Source organism: Malurus melanocephalus, unplaced genomic scaffold (genome assembly GCF_030028575.1).
Source record: "Malurus melanocephalus ecotype Western Australia unplaced genomic scaffold, MMel_1.1 scaffold_426, whole genome shotgun sequence".
Taxonomy (NCBI): Eukaryota; Metazoa; Chordata; class Aves; order Passeriformes; family Maluridae; genus Malurus; species Malurus melanocephalus.
The window spans coordinates 33,702-56,111 of record NW_026623658.1 but is presented as its reverse complement, the minus strand read 5'-3'; the positions used below and the strand labels follow the sequence as shown (position 1 = coordinate 56,111).

Sequence of the window (22,410 nt, the reverse complement as noted above, 5' to 3'; positions counted from 1 at the left end):
CAAGTCAGGAACCGCCACCATGCCACAGGGTGATTCCCTCCTGCCAAATCATTCCATGATTCCACAGTTGCCTCTGGCCCACCCCAGCYGGCACCAGCTGTCAGGTGGGACAGCAGGGAAGCTGTAATAAGCTGTGCTGTGGTTTTCTTCCCTGCCCAGAGGAGAAGTTGCTGCCTCTGCTGAGCAGTTAAGAGATTTGCTGTGGGGCACAGCAGCTCATGGTAGCTCTGTCTTCATCGTGAATGTGGAGGTGGAYAGGAAGCAGTGCCTTAAAACACCATCCTGATAACTCCCTGTTTGCATCCCAGGAAAGTCAGCCCAGCAGTCCTGAAACAACCCCGTGATGCATTTCAGGAAGCAGGGATCTCCTGCACAAAACCCTCCGGCTGCTGAGGTGGGCCAGATTCCAGCACAGCTGACATTCCCACTGCGTGTCCCTCGTGTTGGATTGATACCCCTTCTCCTGCTCAGTACGGCAGGCATTCCCTAAATCCTGCTTTTCCTAGGGCTGACAGTGCTTTCACAGTGTATCCCCTGGGCTCCTGGCGAGGTGGATGAAGGGACACCGGGCGGGAGCGGCACACCGAGTATCGGTTCGTGCTCCCCCGCAGCAGGAGGGGCCGTGCTCCTGTCAAACCCCGACTGTCAGGCAGGGAGGGAGGCACTCTCCCCTTGCCCGCCCGGCTCACCCGGCTGCATTCCTCCCGCAGGAACTCACCSGGGCGGCTCCTCCGTGCGGCGCCTGGACCCGGGCCAGGCCCTGCGCTAGGCACAAGCCCCTCACAGAAACCCACTGCAGCGGGGAACTCAGCAAATGTCAAGCTGAGGAATTTGGGATTCTCCCAGACCGCRGTCCTGAGGGGAAGCTTCTCCTTGTTTCCTTCCCTAGTGTCACAGTTACAGCTGTGTCCTCCCGGGGCCAGCAGGGTCTGGTTTCACATGAACATGCCAGGGGTTCAACACACACATGGGCATGGGGGGGAGGCCTGCAKGCATGTGCACTTCAATAAAACACTCTCAAAAGCCTCAGTTTTGGGAGAGGACTGGCTARCTGGARGGATCTCACCCTGCCATGGACACATCGTTATGACCCAGCTGATATTTTCCCTGCCAGGGACATCTTCCACTATCCCAGGCTGTTCCAAGCCYCATCTGTCCTGGACCACTTCCAGGGATAGGGSAGCCACAGCTTCTCTGGGCACCCTATGCCAGAGCCTCAGCACSCTCATAGGGAAGAATTTGCTCYCGATATCCCATCTAAACCTAYTCTCTTTCATGGAAGAGCTGGGGCAAAATGAGGGGCTTTATGGCCATGTAACCCCACGGTGCGCAGTGCCACAGAGGGRGTACCCCAAAGGAGACTGTGCTCAGCAGACTCTGCTCCACACCTCTGATTGCTTTGGGGAACTTGATAGAGAGGACGCTTTGCCTTCTCCCTTCATCTCCCAACACCTTTCCTTGCTGCAGACATCGGGGCAGAGAACAGGCAGGAGCGATGCTGGAGGAAAACAACCSGCGAGCCAGCGCCGAGCAGAGCCCTGAGCTGCACAAAGGGTGCCTTGTTCCCCCCGTGAGGCGGTCGGGCAGCACGTCCCCTCCCTCACCGGCGATGGAAAATCGAGCTCCAAGCACTCCTTCACCTCCCCTCGCCACCTTCAACCTTCCCATTGGGTACAAAATGTTCTCGGGAGCAAGAAACCCGAAGTTTAACACGTCCCTCCTGGGCTCTTGGTCGCCTTGCCCGGGGAGTGGGCGAAGGCTGCAGCAGCCCCCGGCGCTGCCGCGGCCGCCGCTCCTGGTTATACAGTAACCTGTTGCTCCGGGTCCCAGCTCCACCTCTCGCTGCCTCCCCATCCCTCCCCTCCTCTCTCTGCCAAGAAACCTCTGTCACCTGCTCTCAGACACCCGGGGCGAGCGGCACCGGGAGGAAAGGGCAGCGGGGAGCCACGGCACGGGGACCCTCGGGCCGGCGTGCCGGGTGGGCTCTGCCTCCCACTTTCCTTCAGCGTTCGGGTCATCGGGCTCACAGCCTGTGCAGGGAGGACAGGGAGCTTGGCTGCTGGAGAATGGCAGCAGGATTTAACTAGGAGGGCACGGAAAACTGGGAGAGAACTCACGGGAGCTGAGGCAATTGCGGGAAACCAGAGCGGCTTTTCAGCACCGGTGAGTTCTTCTTTGCAAACCCTAAAACTTCACATCCCCCTCCCCAGCTTTTATCCACTCCAAAAGYCTGATTGCGCTGTGGAGGGAGCGTGGCTGGAGAGAGGCAGTGGCTGGGAGAGCTATCCTGAGAAAACTATCAGGGTAGTTTTCTGTTGTTTTATTTTTAAAAGGTGAAAAAACGTACTTTTCCCAGCATTGTGTTTTCTGAGTTTGTTTCCCGTCCTGGTGATTCCCCACCGGGTGAGATCCAGTAGGTGGCACTTTCTTGGCAGCAAAATGTCCATTTGGCACAGAACGAGGCATTTTTTCTGTTCCTAATGAAGTCTGGAGACGTAGTTTTGAGCAGCTGTTTGTTTGCAAACCTCGGGGTTTCCTCTTTTGAGGACATGTGTAGAATTTTTTTGGCCGTTACCCACGGGGCCCCTCAAGGAGCTGCTGCTCTTGGTGGGCGAGCTCTTCCTACCCTGAACCTGGCAGGATTCAGCACCCGATTTCAGCAGAAAGGGAAGCTCGGAGCTGCCCTGTTCCCTCGCRTGATGGCTCTGCCTCCTGATGAGCTTTCATCCACGCTAACGAGTCTCAGCATTCCCGTCCCCTTTCTCTTATTTACCTGGAAAATGCCGGTGCAAACTTCACCAAGGACAAGGCTCAGGGGCAAATGATGTGACCGACATTATTTTCAAATACTGGAAATAACTGTGACACAGCGCAGTAGTAAAATCCGGTGACTGCCCGGCCTAATTAGGGCAACGGGGAGTTAACGCCTGTGTGGCTGGGCTGCTCCAAAACTGGGCTGCAGCAGGGATCGGATCCATCAGCAGTTGCTCCTCCAGGAGTGCCAAAGTTGGGCTGGGATGTGYCCTTAAAAAGGATTTTTTTTGAGGAAAAGAAGTGACAGCCAGAGGCTCAGCCCCCAGCTGACACAGCAGGGACCCACGCAGGGGTTTGCCCATGGATGCTGCAGGCAGCTGCACATTCCTGGCTCTGTTTTGCCCTGTGATCAAGTTTTCAGTTGTTTGAAAAGGAAAATTAGTCCTTCACAGACAGAAAAGGCAAGCATCAGTCCAGAATCAAGGGTCCCTTTAAAACAGGACTGGGAAGAGGGACTTGGGATCCACTGTGGGAAGGTGTCTGTGAGAGTCAAAGGTCATTGTTTGGCCTTGTTTAAAACCAAGGCTTGAACTGGTGTTTGGGACTGCACTACAGCTCAGTTCCACTGTGGTCAGGTGTGCGTCATTCATGCTGCTGGTTTCTGCAGCTGGAGCCTTGGGAAGGCTGGCCAAAGAGTGGTGCTCTTCCAGCTTTGTCCCAGCCCTCCACGTGGTCTWGAGCCAGATCGACCCCACTGTACTCAGCAGGGCAAGGTGGGTTTGTCATATCATCATGGAGCTTAGAGGGACAGGGTGTTTTTGGGCACCCAAGGAAMAGTTCAGCGCTGGCGTTGGTGCAGTCCCGGGAGGAGCTGTGAGTGAYGCYGGAGAACGGCTGTGACGTGCTCACACTGCTCRYRTGGGGCCATGGAGCAGTTTGCCAARACAAGCTTYRAGCCCTTGGCTTTCTGCCCCTCTGCCATCACCCCCCATGTCAGGGWGGGCACAGACACCACGACAGAGGTGGGCAGCCTGGATGCTGCTAAGCACCGGGAGGAAATATCTTCTGAGCCATGGGATAGGTATCACAGGGGCAGGCAGAATGTACCTCAGGGCCCGCCTTTGCTGACTACAAACTGCTCACCATCAATCAGAGTGACGAAGCCCAGCCCTGAGCCTGAAATAGCCCTGCAGGTCGTTGCTCCACCTGCCCAACTGCTATGGATGGTGTGATGGGTTGAGGGTTGGACTAGATGATCTCGAAGGTCCATTCCAACTGTGATGATTCTCTGAGGGACATTGGGGAGCAGATGCTGTCTGGGGTGATCTCACAGTAGCCACCATTTTGTCAGGCTGTCACAAATTGTCATGGCTGCCTGCCTGGATTCAACCAGGGACATGAGGAGTCAGGGAAGGGTTGCACAGGAAGAACTCCGGCCTGCTTGCTCTGCTCTGGTCACTCAACCGGGCTGCAGGTCCTGAGAGGAGACCCTGCTGGAGCATGGCTGGAGGGCCAAACCTGCCAGAGGTTTGTTGGCATCTGCCCCTGGATGAGATGGTTTGGAATGTGCTGGAAAACAAAATGCTTTTCATAGGGTCACAGGATCATTTTGGAAAAGAAAGATTCAGAAGAGACACTAATGAGCTGTAGGACTYGGGAGGTTTCAGTCCTTGTGGTAAAAAAGAAAGGAGTGAAACAGGGAGAACAAATGCGTTGGCTTGTGTGGGCTTGAGAAACATCCATATGAAATAAGCCCTGAGTGCGCAGAGGACTCCTGGAGTATTATTCCCAGGGGACTGGATCTGGGGTGCTGCTTTGGARCACTCTCTGTCACTCTCTGCTTTCTCCCTTCCATGCCATAGTCTCCCCAAAATGCAGGGTCAGGGCAAGTTTGCAGTTTTGAAGAAGGCTTAATGTTTTTGTCCTTGCTCAGGGCTGGTCAGGGCTCACAACTCCTTTCCACAAGTGCAGTCAGCAGCGCTGCCCTTCCCTCCAGGGCGGAATGGAATGCACGGCCTTTAGCCTGCCAGTCTGGTGGCACTGGCAATAAAACAATCACCCCCGGAAAATACTCGAGCCTACCCTAGTGACCCCCAAGCAGAAGTGCCAGGCAAAGTCCACAGACTTCCCGGAGCACCAGGGATGACCTCCTGCATTGTTAGAGCTTTGCCAGCAGTGCAGTGTCTGCCTGGCATGGCAGCTCCCACGGATCCAGCGGATCCAGCAGCTCTGCCAGCATGGCCTCCTGAACCACCTGTTTGGCCAAAGCTCGGCAGGTGCCCCAAAAAATACCCACTTGCCTGCCCAGGAGGTATTCATGTTTCCCACTTCAAGGGAGGGGAAGGGTGGTACCTCCAGAAACCCTCCCTGCTCATCCAACCACATGGTAGGAGAGTCCTTTCACCATCAGAAACGGGTCCAGGCACTGCACAACGCCTGAGTGATGCAGGACATGAGATCCAAGGAGGTTCAGGAGGTCTGATATCACAGTTTAGCTCCGGATTTCCACCTGCCCACAAGAACACAGTCAGGAATACAGCAGAGCGGAAGAATTTTCATGGAGTGGGGTGGCCGTGAACAGCATCTCTGTCCTCTTGCAAACTTGGGTTTGAAATGTCAAGCTTAGGGAAAAAATAYTCTGTCACCCATCCCTAAAACATTTAGTGCCCCTGCATTAAGTGGGTGTCAAGAGGGAAAGGMAGGGGATCCAGAGACAGCTGCTCCCACATGGACATGGCTGCCTCTGCACACAGGTRAGGGTTTGTCCTTTCCCAAGGCAGTGAGAGTTTTCCTTTCTCCTGGGCTGGCAACAGTGCCGCCTCCAAAATTGAAATGCACTATGYCAGTGGGGTAACCAAAAAAGTCCTGGCATTTTACTTCCTGGTAATCCAGATAAATTAGGAAGAATTGCAATTAAGAAGGGAGGGAAGGGCGTGCAGCTGAGCTGGACCGGTTTGGAGGTATTTCCCATTCACCTGAACTACAATTCCCCAGGAGAGCCCAGCCCTTGTTCCCATTCCCCAAGTGCTCCCAAGGGCGTTACTGTGCTGCTGCCACTGAGGATCTGCTGAGAACAGAACAAAAGCTTCCATCCCCCAGGAAGAAGTGGGGAGTCACAGGCTCTGCCTGCTCAGCTGCCCTGGGACAGGGACTGAAGTGCCCAGACAAGCTGCTGGGCCCTCATTTGGTTGGAAGCACCAAGGAGGTGCCTGTTCCTGCAGGCACAGTGGATCAGGGGCCCCTCACAAGGCAAGAGGCTGATGGCAGAGGCTGGGCTGCTCCAGCCCATCYGGCACACAGCTAGACACTCCTCGGGATGCTCTTTGCATCCATCCCTGCCTTCAGAGGAGGGTCCAAATCAACCCTKCTCACCAGCATCACTCACAAAGGTTCTCCTTATCCTGCTCAGAAGGGCAAACAAAACTCACGTGTGAGAAATCTTCGTCTCCAGAGCCAGGGGCACATTCCCACATCTAGCCCACACTTGGGTCTTCACCTGCTGAGGTATTAGCCCACTGATTCATCTCTCCTTTCACTCTCTCTGGACACTACCACAGCTTCTAGCAGCCATTTCAGCTGGAATGGAGGARCTGAACATCCTTAGGGTGATGGGATAGGGTTTTGCAACAGCCTTGGCTGTAGTGATGGGCAGTTGTGGCACAAATGAGTCCTTGTGGCTCAAGGGCCTCCAACCCAGCCTTGCCCCAGGTGAAGACAGCTCTTTCCATGGCTGGTGGAGCAGGAACATTCCACATTTGTGGGCTGGGGTCTTTCAGCACTGCCTTGAAATGGGACAGCAAATTCTTTCCTATTTTTGGTTTCTGGTTGTGGCACTGACACCCAAAAGCTTTTATAATTTGATTTTAAGTTTAGTCCTTCCTTCTTCCTTTTTCTTTTTTATCCCTCTGTCTTATCAGTCTCAACCGGTCCAGATTTATATCCTACAAAGGTAAAGTGCAGCCCATCCAAATGGCAATAAACCAAAGTTCAGGCACCACGGCTGATTCAGAAAGTGAAATAGTGCTGCTGGTGGGATGGCGATTGGGATCAGACTGAGTCAACACCACCCTCCCCCAGACTGTTTACACCTAACTTCTCCCTCGCTCAGGATGGACAGAAGTGGGAACCATCTGGGAGCTGAGAATGCCTCCATGCCCTTACAAGCATTGGCTGCCAGAACTGACACATAAAATCATGGGTGACTCCAGATTCCCTCACCAGCAAATACGAAGTGAACCCCAAAGCTGCCCCAGCCCACTGCTGTGGGCATGCCAGTGGCTTGTCCTAGTCTGTCACTCACTCCTCATTGCCACCATCAGGACTCCCCTGAGTGTCTCCTCGTCCCACCGCTGCTGCTGGCCAGAACTGTGACTTGTGGACACAAACTCTTCCAAGTCCTCCAAACTCCTCTTTTTCATAAGGGCATGGAGTGACAGGACAAGGAGGAATGGCCTTAAGCTGAGGGAGAGTGGCTTTACATTAGGGAAGAAATTCTTCCAGAGAAGCTGTGGCTGTCCAACCCTGGCAGTGTTCAAGGCCAGGTTGGAAGGGACTTGCAGCAACTTGGAATGGTGGAAGGCAGGCACAGGGCATGGTCCCTGTCCATGACAGGGGAATGGAAGTTTTTTCCAACTGTAACCRTTCCAGGATCTATGACAAGTCAGGTTTAAGGCTTTCAGTGGTGACTGTATGGAGGCACAGCAGTGACTTTGCTGTCGGTKCTGAGATAAACACAGAGGTGTCCATTTGCCTGAGCCTCAGACAATCCTTTCATYAGTAAATTCACTTCATAAAAACACCTGTGAGAGGAGAAGGGAGAAAGGTAATTGCACCCATGATATCCCTTAATAAATCATAGGCTGGAGCCTACTTTCATTCCTGACACTTCTGCCTCTTAATTATAGCTGTGTTCAGCTGAGGAGACGGAGGAGGAGGGCTAGGCTCTGTGCAGAAGGGAGCACTAATTAAAACCTCTTTTCCCTGGGCAGATATTAATGTCTTCCTCTGGGGCAGAAGCGAATGTCCTTGTCTGTGGCCATTCCTGCGGGTTAACCTGTAACTCTGACTTTCACACAGCCAGGCAGTTCGTCCTGTTTTCGGTACCTGGTGCTCCCAGCATTGCTTCTGGGCTGACATGTGGTGCTTTCCAAAGTCCTTGAAAAAGGAAGAGGAATAAGATGTACCCAGGTAGCCCAGTGCAGGTGAGGAGGTAAGGTTAGGTAGTAGGGGTGGCTACAGTCCAGGTACACTGACTACAGAAGGGTCTTGCACACTGTCACTTGATTTGTGACACAGGCAGGATTTCTGTCATGGAAAGGGCATTCCAGACTGCACCAAACAAATCCTCTGACTGAAGTTACGTGGATGCTTAACAGGCTTGATCCAGTTCCCCATGAAAAAAAGAGTCCAGCCCCTCAGGCTGTTGGGGGAAGGAGTCTTGTAGCACCACGCACCTGCAYGCCAGCATCTCTGCCTGATTTCCTGATAGGTTTGGGACCTGGCCATGCAGGCAGGTACATTCCTGATTCACCTCTTTTTCCAACACGGGAGAACAGAAACCCTGCCAAACTGCAGGAGGGGGTTGGTACATCTGAGCTATGGAAATGGCTATTTGATACACTAAAATCAAAGGGCTGATTCTATGTTCTATCTATTTATTCTATGTTTCCATGATTTCCAAAGGGAGTAAGACAGGAATCTCCAGCTGCCCCTGCAGAATTTCCATAGCAGGGAATCCAGCTGGAGGAGGGAGACTCCAGTCCAGCATTCAGGTATATGTCTACTCCAACCCAGCATTCCAGCCAGAGTAAAAACACAAGGAAAATACTGGGTTGGATTTCCCCCCGTTTTGATTTGCAATAGAAAATGTTGGGTGGAAATGTAAAAGTGGCACGAAAGGCTCTCAGGGATAACTCCAGGACTGTGAGGTTTGCTGTGAGCTGCTGCTGCTTGGAAAATTAGTTGATAAAGCTTCAGCAGCTAAAAAAAGCCAGAAGAGCTGCGCCTCTGTCCGAGGAGCGAGGCAGGAGCAGGTTCAACAGGATAAATTGAGAGCAAATGTACCAGAGCTGTGCTCATTGCTGGTCTCTGCCAGAACGAGCAGGTAACACCCAAGGTGTGGTTGGGTTATCAGCTGCCTGAGCAATCTCTTGACATGGAAGCACTTCGCACTGCTGCGTCTGCTCCGAGCTTAAAAACAAACCAGGAGCAGCCCCTGTATCTGGGACTTCAGCCATGAAACTTGCAGTGCTCTTCAGCTTGGGACAGGGACACTGAGGTGCTGCTCTCCTTGAGATCTGTGATAGCCCGTGGCATGGAGACAGGGAATGAGGAACAGCTGCTTCCTGCTGACAGAGCTGGGGGGCATCCCATGAAACCAGCAGCTGGCAAGTGCAGCAGGAACAAAAGGAGGTGGCTGAGAACACCATGCAGAGATGATCATGGAGCATCCTGCCACAGGCCATTCAGGATGTCCAAAGTTTACACAGCTTGGCCARACGCAGTTGAAGAGATTCAGAGATGGAAAAGAGCACTAGGAGCTCTTCACTCCCACTGCTAGAGGCTGGGAAAATTTGCAGAGGCTTCCCATAGTCCAGTCCTGTTCCTGGCCTCTCCTCCAGGTATCCATGTGCTGCAGCCGTGTGTGTGCTCTCCACCTGCCACAGAGCAGAACTGAGGGCAGCTGATGGGAGAGGTGATGGACTACCCCACGTCCAGGCTCCTCTGTGCCAAGGGGAAGATGGAAGGGAGGACAGGAGCTCTGGCCTCAGTGGCTGCTCAGTGGAAGGAAATGTACAGATTTAGTCACAGCCCAGGAAGTGAGGCCTGAAACCAGCCAGGCAGCCAAATCCCTGCCACAGCCATGTGCAAACTAGACCAGACAGGCCCTCAAACATCTGCTGCACATCTGGCACGAGCCCGGAGACACTCCTGCTCTCTGCTCCCTGCTCCCTGCTCCCTGCTCCCTGCTCCCTGCCTGCCAAGACCTGGTGAGCAAACACTCAGAGGTGACAAGGACGACTGAGGCAGGAGAAGGTTGCGGGGGAGGTCTGATCTGCCACCATCCTCAGCAGTCCCTGGTATTTTCCCTGAGCTGTCTCTGATCCACCCTTGCCAGGTGCCTGTGGCTGCCAGGATGCTGCTCACAAGGCCCTGCTTAGCTCTGGCACCACGTGAGTGATGGGCATGCAGGTCCTCCTCTTGGAATCCTGACCCCACAGCTCAAGGTGAAGGAACACTTGGGKAGCTCGTGACATCCCTGAGCATCCATGAGCTCGACAGTAGGCCCCCAGGGCAGGATTSAGGAACAGCTGACTGTGAGCACCAGGAGCAGCCCTTTGTCCTTCCCAAACCACAAGTATTCTGTGCTCTCAGGGCTGCCTGCCTGTTCCTTCAGAACAACCTTCCCAGAATATGCCAAGTTCTCCAATGTGCATGGTCAGGCAGAACTCTRCTTCTGCCAACTTTCTCTGCTGCAGAGGGGACCCATAAACCTGCAGCTCATTTAAAGATCAGACCTAAAGACAGTTGGCCAACGAGGGGAACTCAGTGGTTTTAAACCCAGGTCATGGTAAGCACTACCCCAGCTCCCCTTTGGCTGCAGGAGCATCCATGTGGCCTGTGTTGGCCCCATTGCGTGCCAACAGCCCTGATCCTTCCACACACACCTGCCCACCTGGCATAAAAGACTTTCCTGTTCCTTTCCACCTCTYCTCTGAGGATCATGGCATTATCCAGGCCAGAAGGGATCCAGGGCAACCCCAGGCAGGGTCAACTCTGGAATCAGAACAGGCTGCACAGTTCACTCTTGCTGTTCTTGAAAATCTCCAAGAACAAGACAGCGCAACTGCCCTGGGTGAACCTGCTCCCCACTGCCATGGTTCCCACAGCAGAAAGAATCTTTCATGTGCCCTGCACAGCTTTAGCTTTTGGGGACTGGAAATCTCCAYGCCAAAGCTCCTGTGGCACACAGGAGTGGCCAGGGAAACCTTTCCTCGTTAAAGCACTGCAGGAAACTCTTCTCTCCCCTTCCCAGCCCTGGAACCAGTCAGGTTCCTCCTCGCCCAGCTCAGACTCCCATCCCAGCCTCTGCAGGGACCAATTGTGCTTTTTCCTCCTTGCCCTTGCAGGAGATGAATTTTTTTGTGTCAAGATCGTTAAAACATTTCTGCACCGCAAGATTAGAAACTGCCATTTGAATTATTTTGATAAACCCAGCCTCACACATCCTTCTATTCTATATAAAACAAAGGGCAAAGGGAATAGGGTTTATTTTGGTTTTGGAATAATCTCTCCTGGGATTGTTCTGGTTACTGGGTAACTGGATGTTCAGGCTGCAAAACCCTCCTGTGGTCTCATCCACAGCTTCCCTGAAAGCCCAAACATTGGAAATCAGTGATTTCCTGTGACTGTACATCTTGTCTTCTGACCCCAGAARCAGAGCACGGCATCCTTCAGCTGGGTGTGAGAGTTGGGTTGAGTATTTTGAAGCAGAACATGTTTTATGCCAGCAGTAAATTTATGGCTCCTATAGGGACTCTCTGAAAATCCAAAAATCTCAGCATTTTGCACGTAAAACAAATCAGTGATGGACAGCAAATGTCCCTTTGGATGAAATCCCATTTCTGCCATTCGGAGGTGACTGGGAAGGGATAAATCCCCATTTTTCCATTTAAAATTTAATTTACCATTATATATATATATACATACATATATATACATATATATACACAGACATATATATACACACATATATATATGAAAATACCAACCACAGAAGGAAAAAGCAACATCAGACTGCAACTAAAAATGCTCAAATGCTGTTGTCAGACCAAAAGCTGACCTGAGCCCCAGCACCTCTCTGAGAGCCACCACTGAGCTGGTTAAACTGGTGTCAGGTTGTTTTCCTGCAGGGACACTCAAAGTCAAGCTCCCATGTGCCAAGTTTTAGCTCAAATGAATTGTTACAAATGGCCAAAAATACCCGGACAGGATATGAGTAGGAAGCAAAAAATAGGATGGGAAGAGATGGCAATGAATGTTGTCATGATTAGCTTAAAAAGGCTGGAAAAGCCTTAAATATCAAATGAGATTTTTAAGGGATGAATCTCCTCCCTTAAATCTTCTGCCCCACCCTTCCAGCAAAAAGCCCAGGGGGMGTTTTACAGCAGGAAATGAAAATTACTGATGCTTACCAAGCCCCTACTGCTGTGGGCAGAGATTTGGGACAGGAGCAGAGTGGAAAAGCTCGGGCACAGGGAGATGGGCTACAGCCCTCTCCCTTTCACTGGGGAAAGACAGGATGCTGTGACCTTTCCATACAGGCAGAGCAGGATTTTTAGTTCAGATTTACCAATTTCTTGGTGCAGATTTACCGGTACTCATTTAACCCCAAAAACTTTGAGCTGATATTGCTGGAGACAAACTGAAGCTAAAAGTGGCCCCAAARTGGCTCTCAGCCTAATAACAGCTTTTCTCTGATGGAGAAAAAGCACTTGGCACACCTACTGCCCTGCTACATGCCTGACTTTCTGCCAGGGAAGTGAATCAGCATTTCAGGGAGTGACCAAAAATGCCCTTCCTTTAGGAGGAGGTGGAAAGGTCCCTTGRATCTTAGCAGCTCTGTCTTGCTCATGAACCCATCAGCACGGGGGAGTGACACTGTTTGCACTGACAAACGAGATTCCCTCTGCTCCTCCCGAGCGGTGAGGGACCAGCCACAGCCCGAGGCTTTGCTTGATGCAATTCAGCCAAATTTGGGCTGGCAGTAGCCAGGCAAGGATGCTCATGGGTATCATGGTCTGCTTAGGGCTAAAGGCTGGGAATTACTGTGGAAAATTAATCTGCCTGCCAAATGCATCTGTTAATGCTTTACAGTTGTGCTGTTAGAGGTGAGGAAGCAGGAATGCTGAGGCTGGCTCATAGGGATTGCACAGGATTGATGTGAGAAGGGCACKGTGAACTTAGACATTGCTGCAATCATTTAATGGACAATTAAGGCACTTGAGTTATCAGCTCAAACAGCAGAGCCAATTTCTCACCTACCTGTGCACCCAGACCTGGTGAGGAACGACTGGTCCCCCACCAGACAAACCAGGACCACCCAGAGGATATCAGCGTGGTCCCTGTTGGACCAGGCAGCTTYGAAGCTTCTGGAAGAAGCCATTTTGCTGTGGGTGCTTTGCACAAACACAGCACCACTTTCCAGCATGGATGTGACAGCCCTGAGCTTTGTTCCTGGAAATCCCACCACGACAAACACTACTTTGCTGTGCTCCTCTCCATCAGAGCTGTGGCATTACTGTGGGAAGCAGCAGGGACATGACAGGAACCTTCACAATTCCATGCCAGCTCTAGMCCATCCTCACAGAATCTGGGATGGTTTGGGCTGGAAGGGASCCTAAAGACCATGCAGCTCTTTCCTGTGCCATGGGTAGGGTCACCTTCCCTTAGACCAGGTTGCTCCAAGCCCYGTCCAACCCAGCCTTAAACACTYGCAGGGATGGGCAGYCCACAACTSCCACCAGTGCCAGCCTTTCACYRAGTCTCCCRGCTGTTCCACAAATGCCTTCGAGCTTGGAAAAGCCATCAGAGCAATATTCCAGCTCTGCAGGAGGTGCACGTGAAGAACAGCTCTGGGAGCTGGTGCCTGCAGCCAGGGGCATGAGCACACAGCTGGTTTCAGGATTTTGGTKTTTTTTCTGAACACAGAGGCGATTCAACACCCTCCACCAGCTGGGCTTGGCCATTATCCTGCTCTGGAATATGACACACACGGGCAGAGTCACTCCCTCTTTCCACTGGCCTGATCTCTGRCTCCTGATTTCTATACAGAGCAAAGAGAAAGGTTTCATTTCATCAACAGTGTGAAATCCTTCCCATGTCTAAAAATCACAGCTTTAACCCTCCTGCTGCTGGTGATGCAGTGCCTGGAGTACAACACCAGGCTGGGAAAAGGGGATCATTTTTGRGGGTTGTGGGATGAATAAGGACACAGGACTGAGAAACCTTCAGCATGACAACCACCAGCACCTTCTTCAGYAAACTTTTGGAATACCAGGCATGCTACACCCACAGGTCCTGGCAGCACCAGAGCCATGGAACCTTKCCCTTGCATCCTCCCAGACAGTCCCATGGCCAGCTCCAGCCTCCCACAGCTCCTTGGCTCCCACCTCCCAGGAGCTGGGTGGTGCTGAGGACAGGATTAGCTCACAGAAGGTGTGGGTTCAAAACAAAAACAGGACAGAGGGAAAAAGCTACAAATTTCCTCACAACACTCCTCTATTCCCAAGAAGTTGAGGGAACGCCTCATGCTGGTTTCTCTTCCTGGGGAGTACAAGTGACTCCATGACACTTTCTCCCAGTGGGGATTTTTTGAACTGGGGTCTTTTAATTTAAACCACTTAATGAGCTTTTTTGTAAGGAATGCTCATCCATCTTCTGCATCTTTCCAAAGGCAGCCATTAATATTTAACACGCTGTTTCTGGGCCTGGCTCTCCAGCTCTCTAGACTGCAGCCCAAGCATGGATAATGCTCACCTTGGAACCYCTGGCAAGACACACAGCAAGCCCAGGCCTGCTCCCTGTTTTCCTTCCACCCAGCTTCTGTGGTGGAGGAAACACTCCCTGTTTCCCAGAGAGAAAAAATGTAAATCCAGGAGCTGTGACTGCACAGGGACTCTGCAAACAAGTCTTTTTGAGGGGTAGTGGAGTCAGCTTCCAGTTTTTTCCCCAAGATCTTGRAGACWATTTGTGCATTTTCTYTGGGTATTTATAGAGCAGGGCGCTGTCTAGACTTGCTTTTGGTTGTAGTTCTGGGAGGGAGGTTTTACTTTCTGGCAGGAATATAAAAGCTCCTCATTTTTGGTTCAGAGCTTTCCTTTTCCGCCCCAACCTGTGGGCACCGAGGGCCTCCGGTGCTGCTGGACTCCAGTCTGKGACCTAAAKTAAGGTCTGTTTGYGGATCATGGACACGTTCTCTCTCTMGGTAGTTTGTGAATCTCCCATCAGGAATCTGTAAATATTGGTTCACCTTGGCTCTGTAGTGCCAGTTTGTGTTTCTGAGCTCCCTAGGCTCCATTTCAGCCCCTTGGAGACCAACGGTAAATCCAGATGAGATTCAGAGGGGGCCAGGGTCCACAAAGATGGTACAGGGGTGGCCTATAGGTCTGGGATGGCTCAGTCCAAAAGAGTTGATGCCACTTCTGCCACGAAGGCTGAAGAACACTTGGTTCCTCTCTGCCCAGACCTGGGGGGCTGGGTTATATTTCTCCAGATGCTCGTTTTCTGAAGCATCTCCACCATGTGAACAATGTGATGTGCAGAGCAGGGAGTGTTTCCTCCAGACACCTGGCAGGCTGTACCCAGGAATGCCTCTGCTGTAAGAGGGCATGTGCCACACACACCCTCCAGCTCCCCTCTTCTACAGGTTTGTGTCTTTYCAAAGGGATCCACGATCCCGAGTGGCTCCATCACTCTAAGGATAACTGGAAAGGGTAGAGGAAGGAAGAAAACACAGGACTTGCCACTTTCCCAAACTTGGGGTGTTGTAAAGGGATCTCAAACGACACAGGTAACAGTGGGGACTCCTAGAGCCGCCAGGCTCTCCAGGCAGTGTCATCTGGAGGTGTTCCCCTTCCTGAAGCAGGAATCACCAGCAGTAAAACAGAGCGGGGAAGTGATCCTGCTGAACAACCACGGCCTGATTTTGCAAACACAGGATTGGGAAATTTTGGATGGGACATGATCTTGGCTTGCTTTTCCAAGGAGAAACAACAACCTGTTCCTCTGTTTGGCTGTCAGCCTCTCTGTTCTGGATTTGCATTTCCTGATGCTTTCTGACTAAGCCAAAGATTATTTTTTTAATGAGTGCATGTTCCTGGCAGAGACCCTGAGTTTCTCCTGGTGAGCCCTTAGGTCATCCTTACAGGGAGGTTCAGAAAMAGAACTAAAAGCTGGCGAAGGGTGGTTCCGTTGTTAGGAGGCTGGACCAGGAGACCATGTGAAGTTCTCAAATCAACCACAGGCTCCCAGGATCCAYCTTACAAGCACTTTTTGAGATCTAAACCAGTTTGTGTGAATTTAGGACTCTTGGTGCCTCATGGGGAGCCCTGAGCACACACATCCCGGTGCCTCACTAATGCCCAAAAGCTGTTTTGTTAGTGGATTGATGTGGGATTGTGGCCTTCCCTAGGTGCCAGCTCCTTCCATACCATCAGAGCAGATAGGATGGATTATGGGAGCTGGTGGGATACTCCCAGGGACCGGRGGAGCTGTCTGGAGCAGGGACAGTGCAGGACATGCACAGCACAATGATTGTGCTCCCTTTGCTCTCCTCAGAGTCCAAGCAGCCCCAGCTCTGCAGCRCAGCCCACCAAAGAGCTTTCTCCTGTGTGACATTCCCGTAGGAAAACACCCAGCAGCCCTAACAGAYGGCGCTTTGTGGGCCTAGGAAGTTTCAGAGATAACATCGTGTGGTGGCCAGCTCATGTTTCTCCCTGACGCTTTATGTTACTGCCTGAGGCTGCTGCCAATCCAGCACTTCTGCCTGGCCCATCCCCCTGGCATGGGATACACACACAGACAGCAGGGTTACACTGGACCCTCACCCCAGGCAGGACCCCAGGGAGTATTTCCATCGCAGGGATCTCCCCAGAGCCCAAGCCCCATCACCTCTTGGTGCAGAGCCTCCTTTCACCATGGCTGGTGGGGAATTCAGAAGTCCTGCCACCCCAGGCAGATTTTGGTGGGATGACTGATGGAAACASAGACAAGGTCTGTTAGAATTGGGTTAGAACATGCTTGGAACAACTTGCTATTGCTCCTGGGTCACTTAGCTTAAGGGTTTGGGGGGTTTTGCCATCTTTTCCTACTCTTCCAGTAAAAACCATTGTTTTGACCAAAATTTGCCTGCTGCTATGATCCCCATCCTAATATTCTCTGATCTCAAAATCCCCAACCTGTCTTAAAGGTCTTAGACCCATGAAGAAAAATACTCACCAACACCAGCTGCTGTTGTTATTAACCATGATGATAATGCTTACAGCCCTAAAAACCTCACTAGTATTGTACGCTTTCAAGTTGTCCAGTCTTTACCCAAATCCATAATTTTTCATGTCCTTTCCATGCCCTGTAAGAAGTCTGACCACAGCAGATAAGGGAGAACTATACCTAATAAAAATACAGTGCAACAATAGCAGAGATTATCCCAGAAGGGAGAAAAAGATGTTACTCTTTCCCTTCACAAAGCGCTTGTCCACTCTTGGAGAAGARGGATCAATGTCACAGCTTCCTCTTCAAAGAGACTCAGAGAAAGCCAAAACAATGCATGGCYGGCTTCCATTTGCTATAAAAGTACAGAAATGTGGTGCAGACAATGCCAGGCTCCTGTCACGTCTCCGTGTGTCTTTGGGAGGATATTTGACCTCCAAGGATAAGACTGGCCGGAAAGTCAGGGAGTGGTATTTCCTGTGCTTTGAAGTACAACATGACTTCGCCCACCTTGATAGCCTTCAGTGGTGATTTGTGCTGGGACCTCCTGGCCTGGGACAGATCAAGGTGCCAGGCTTTAGCCATGTAGTTTGGCTTCCCTGTAGTTGCTCCAGCAGCAGTGGATGGAATTTGAGCCTGGCTTAACTCCTGGAGTCCCCATCCCATTCCATACCATGCTCATGTGCAARGTTTAGCTGCCTTTCTTGGTGACCCATGCAGAGACACTGCCCTGCACCAGCAAAAGGGTGGGTGATGGTCCTGGAATCGGCTTTGGTTAGGCTGAGTCAAAGGCGGCGCCTGCACAGGGTGAGATTTGCCTCTCACCTCCCTCCCTGTGCTCATCCCGCTGGGGAAAGAGGAGGCAGCAGCCACACCTGCTGGGAGATAAGAGGGAGCTCAGAACCCTCTAATCAGGGCAGGGAGAAGACAACATCTGGCTGAGGCTGCAGACTGTGGGAGCTCTTAGGGATGCTCCCATGGGAAGAGGGAAGCTGGGGAAGGCCAGCCCACAGCTCCATCTCTCACGTCTCTGGCTCTGTCCACATTTCAGGTGAAGTACTCTCAACCCTCCTTCACCTTTCACAAGCCCAGTTGTCTCTTGATTTAGCAAGCTCATTAGAAAGTCTCCAACCCCTTAGAAATGTGCCCTTCCCCCTCACAGTCTTCCAGCTCAGATTCAATTAATATCAGGCAATTAAYGCTGAATTAAAAGCTTTGGCAGGAGGCTCCATCCCTGTTTCACTTGGCCAGCACCACACCACACCCTCACTGTGACCAACACAAGGCTGAGCACAGACACGGCCTGAACCCAGAGTCGAGCAAAGGGCAAATAGGAAAATAGCAGGAATAAACAAAGAAAAGGGAGTCCAGCATGATAAGGGCCTGCTGACTTGGCAGGTGTATACACTGCTTCCAGTTCCATGGCCTCTTCGGGACATGGSCACCTGGGAAGGGAGGACAGCCTTCCAGGTTAGCTTATCCTCTGGGGAGCCCAGCTGATCCCAGCAGTACTTTATTAACCACCATGAGATGAAGAATTCAGGGCTGGTCCTGCTTCACCCACAAAGGAGGGTGCCACAGTCCTGGGGTCTGCTCCTCTGGCAGCCACCTTGGYTTGTACTAGATGGGTTCCTCACAGAGCAGATCCCAGAGGGGTCTTTTCTGGACACAGCTTCGGGAAGAGAAATAAAAACCAGGACCCCTGGTTCCTCCTSGTGCTTCACAGCTGGGGCTGGACCAGGTCTGAACTCCAGGGGCCAAAATTGTTGACACATTCCTGCTGGAGTAACCTGGATTTCAGAACATTAGGACATGGCCCTGGGGCAGTAAGTGAAAGGGAGCCAAAAATATTACACTAATATGCAGAAACATTCCCAGCTATCATCAGCTGTGGCACCCAAATGATTGGGTGGTGCATAGTAAACAGAGCAGAGCGGGGTTTTTAAGAGCCCAAGTTCTCTTTTTCAGGTATCTTATGCTAATGCACAAAGAGATCCAGGAGATAGGGACGGTTTGAGGACTGTAAAAGGAAACCAGCAGATAGCTATTAACAGAGGAAAAATTCACAGGTACCCAAGGTTGGGCACAGGGGTGGGTTTTATTACACTCAGAGGGGTTGGCAGACCACCAAGTTTCTATTCTAATATGGATATGAATTTWTACCTCTTGTAGGTGTGCGTAGGGATTTCAGTGTTGACCACAAGAGAGACATAAAAGGAGGAATTTTAACACACTGGCTACTAAAATGCACYTGAGAGTCCTTCCTAGCAGTGTCTCTTTGCTGAGTGTATTACTGTGACAGAAACAGGCTGAGAGTTGTAAGGTTGAGCCCAAAACGTGCTGGGTTCTCCAGATAGTCTGTGTACAGGCCAGTGCTTCACCTGCATCCCCATAAATACATCCCTCTGACAGTCCTGATAAYATCAGTGAGAAAACTGGCTCTGCCCTCACCTCAGGGTGAAACACACCAAGCAAAATACCACAAGTGTTCCAACATGAGGAATAAAAATGGATACATAAGGAATCTAGGGCAGCTCTGCTGATGATACAAGAAGCCCTGCAGCAGATAGTCAGCCTCCAGAGGGGAAATCCCAGGTGTCAGGGATGACTCCAAAGTATTCCCTGGGGATTAYACACACTTTAGCCTAGATTCAGCGAAGACAAACCATGGGAGGAAGCTCCATTGCCTGCCCGTGCCACATGCCAAGCACWCTCAGAGGTCCCCTCGCAGGAAATCCCACTGAAGATGCTGAGGATTTTCTTTCTTTAGGCCAGCAATGAGTGTTTGAAAGCCAAACCTCCAAATTCCGACAATCTTATCATACGGTGAGCAGGACAAATCATCCCCTGCAATTTTGTTATACCTTTTTTTTTCCATTTTCTTGACTTTTTCCACTTGCAGTTCTTCAGAGCAGTGCCCGGACCTCTGTCACATCTTCTCCCACATTCTAATTCTCATCTGAAAGAGGAGGAAAAATACCTGTGCTGAGCCTGTCTGCCTTTCACTAGCCACTCACCACCTCCATCCTTGTGCTGCCAGTGGAGCAGTGTTCAGTTATGCCACTTTTCTTTATGTGGGCAATCCTCTCGTAAAGATACTTTAACAGCTGGTGTAGGGCTTAAAATTACCACATAACAAAAGTTAACTCTAGGCATGAAAAGTGACTTGGGACACACACCCATGAGCACATGGGCACAGGGATCTGGGGCAGACCATGAAGGCAAGGCCACCTCTGTCCCTGTTAAACCCTGGGCAGGACAGTGCTGCTGGAAGAAGACATGCTGGAATGCCACAGAGTTGGGGTGTGCCTGGAATGGAAGGGCAAGAGGGAGTGGTGGAAGTAGGTTTTKAAAAAGCATCCTGGGATGTGTCACCTTCAGTCCAGGTCAGAGCAGTGAGAGGTGTCTGAGAGCACGGAGGAAACACCCTTGTGTTCACCTTGCTGCCCCATGTGCTTGGAGACCGCAGCTCGGAGACGGGGAGGGCAGGATGTACACGGATAAATCACCTGAGAGCCTGTTCTATAACCACTGACTCTGTCTCTTGTGCTTCTGCTGCAGTTGCCCGGCCTGTGAAGCAACATGAGTCACAAGGGATCCCTCAGCAGCAACCCCGGCTCATCAAAGTAAGGATCCTCCTGCACCACTCCTTCCTACTGTCCAGGGGATACTCCRAGCAGTCCTGCTCATCCCCAGAGTCCCTGGTGTTTGTTTCACCCTTTCTGGCACCTCATAAGCTGGCACTGCCTCACACATCACCTGCCCTGTGTGCTGGCGTTTGATAATGGCACATTAGGCAGAGAGAGCAGAGGGACATCAGGAGCCTCTCCACCTGCAGCCTCGGGCTACAGCAGCCCATGGCAACTTCAAACAGAGCCAGAACCCCACCAGCTCTGTCCCTCCTCCCTGCACGGGGTCTGAGCACCTGAACCGTTGGCTGCTCTCAGGGGGACACAGCACAAAGCAGCCCCTGGGCACCCACTGGCTCACTGCTCCGTGCAGGACAGCCTGACCACAGTGCCTCAGATCCTGCTTGGATCCTCCTCTGCCAGAGAAAACACTGTTATCTCCTGGCTGCTCATTCCTGCCCATGACCCAGGCACAGGAGGTGGCCCTACATGTGGTGCTTAGAGACTCGACACCCCAAAACCCAACTGTTTACACACAGTTCCATCCTCCCATGTTCTTTCATGGGATATGTTCCATATCTGAGCTCCCGCCTTCAAGGGGTACATCTCCTTGGCTCTGACACTGCTCTCTCTTGGAAGGGATCATCACCTTGGCTCTGACATTGCCTCAGGTTCAGGTGGACTCAGGTTTATCACAGAGGGATCTCCATTTAGCTGGGYTGCTCCCTGTAACAACCCCACTTATGGCACACTGGGAGCTGCTGTCCTTAACCCAGCCCCTGCAGAGCACTGTCCTTCCAGGGGACACTGTGAAGGTAACTCTAGTGGGGACAGGCCTGGCTGGGCTGCTCYGTGTCCTGTTTCCACCGCTGGGTTCAGTGACGTGTGCCAGCGGTGTGAATAACAGGTAGGGTTGCACAGGGAGCCACCAGCACRGCCCACAAGGAAATGCTTTGCATGGGAGGGAAGCGCTGGTTCCTCTGGGACAGCTGCAGAGCTGTTGTGTGAAAGCTGGTGTTAAAAATGTTTGGGAGCTGGCGGTTGATTTGTATTTTTTCCAGTGGCAGCATGGGCAAAGCYGACGGAGCCTCCAAGCTGAGCGCGAAGGACCTTTACGGTGAGTTGTGCCCACAAACACATCCAGAGTTTCTCATAGCAAAGGCACCTCTGGGGAGCTGGATCTGGATGTTTGGGAGCTTTACACTGCAACTCAGCCAAAGTCACGTGAATCCAGAGTTCCGTACACAACAAGCTGGCCTGACCTGGCAGCAAAAACACACATCTGTGACGAGCCTCCCATGCTGGGGAGTTGGGATTTTGTGGGAACAGAACAGTTGCTTCTCCTACCCAGATTCTCCCCAGGTCTGTTAGCAAGATCACCTGATAAAGGACCTCACAAAAGAAAGACTGTCCTCAGCAGGTTAATGATTATCCTCTTCTAACTACTCAGCGAACCATGAAAATTCGTGCCCTTTGGCTCTTTGGAAGTGCAGGGAATGGGCAGGATGGGTGTTTGTGCACAGTCCGAGAGGCAGCTTGTTTACAAACCACCRCAGAGCACATTTAGGTATCAATAATGTTTATTCCTGACCCCGGCAGATCCAAGTACCCCAGGTGAAAACGTGGCCTCTGGGGTGTGCAGAGCAAGCATAAATCATGCAAGAAATTACCTCCCTCAGTTATTTCATGGACAAGAAGTTGGGGGAACACAAGCAGCTTTTGGGGAGTCCAAGTCTGCAAGCTCTCCCACCTGAGAGCTGTGGATTTACCTGGTTGATGTTTAATTGGGAAGGAACGGAATGGGCTGTGTGTACTTCTCCTTGGAGATCTTCTATTTGATCAGAGATTGCCCTTGGCAGCTATGAACTGCCAAGGCAGTTTATTTGTCCCTGGGATGTGGCTCTGTTTGCCCAAGGGTTTTGGCTGGAGGTTTTTCCATGTGGAGTGGCATGGAGCAGTGTCCATGAGGGGCTGATCTCACTTGGGGGAGAAGTGGGATGGCAGGGGCTGGACTTAGTGTTAAAGAAAGCCATTGTTA

The 22,410-nt window shown here is 51.7% G+C and overlaps 1 long non-coding RNA gene across 1 annotated transcript; it reads left to right on the top strand.

Moving 5' to 3' along the window:
* Nucleotides 1–1,853: 1,853 nt before the first annotated feature.
* LOC130581643 (uncharacterized) lies at nt 1,854–21,489 on the top strand. Its single transcript, XR_008966251.1, has 3 exons — nt 1,854–2,163; nt 20,305–20,369; nt 21,434–21,489. It is a non-coding gene; the product is annotated as an uncharacterized LOC130581643 (long non-coding RNA).
* The last annotated feature ends 921 nt before the right edge of the window (nt 21,490–22,410 follow it).